The sequence below is a fragment of the Salvelinus fontinalis genome, chromosome 30 (genome assembly GCF_029448725.1).
Source record: "Salvelinus fontinalis isolate EN_2023a chromosome 30, ASM2944872v1, whole genome shotgun sequence".
In the NCBI taxonomy this organism is placed as follows: Eukaryota; Metazoa; Chordata; class Actinopteri; order Salmoniformes; family Salmonidae; genus Salvelinus; species Salvelinus fontinalis.
In genome coordinates this window covers 13,149,846-13,150,263 of record NC_074694.1, presented here as the reverse complement: position 1 = coordinate 13,150,263, position 418 = coordinate 13,149,846, and the positions used below count along the sequence as shown (strand labels likewise).

The window sequence follows — 418 nt, the reverse complement described above, 5'->3', positions numbered from 1 at the left end:
AAGCTACAGACAGAAGTTGTCGCATCAGCGGTAACGATTTCAGACGAGTCCTTTGACACTTGTTGGGGTCGTAGAGCAAAACCACCGTGTTCGGAAGCTACAGACAGAAGTTGTCGCATCAGCGGTAACGATTTCAGACGAGTCCTTTGACACTTGTTGGGGTCGTAGAGCAAAACGGAGAACACCATGGTGTTCGTGAGAGTCTCCCCTCTTCATAATAGTTTTAGGCCAAACCGTTCAGATGCTACAGAGGTTTTCGTGAGGTCTGACAAACATCACTGTAGCTCAGCCACCTTCCACCACAGATGTGGAAAGCCGGCATAGGCGGATGTGGTGGATTGCAGATTACAGCGCTTTGAGAATGTGGAAAAACACTATATAAATCCAATTCATTATTATCTGAGCAAAGAAGACAGTT

The 418-nt window shown here is 46.4% G+C and overlaps 1 protein-coding gene across 1 annotated transcript in view; it reads right to left on the bottom strand.

The window, feature by feature from the left end:
* Positions 1–416: 416 nt before the first annotated feature.
* Positions 417–418, bottom strand: part of LOC129828647 (ras-related protein Rab-40B-like) — a 35,696-nt gene continuing 35,694 nt past the window's right edge. Inside the window, exon 6 of the mRNA XM_055889742.1 lies at positions 417–418. This exon is cut by the window's right edge and continues 1,764 nt beyond it. The gene's annotated coding sequence lies outside the window, so the exon portion shown is untranslated.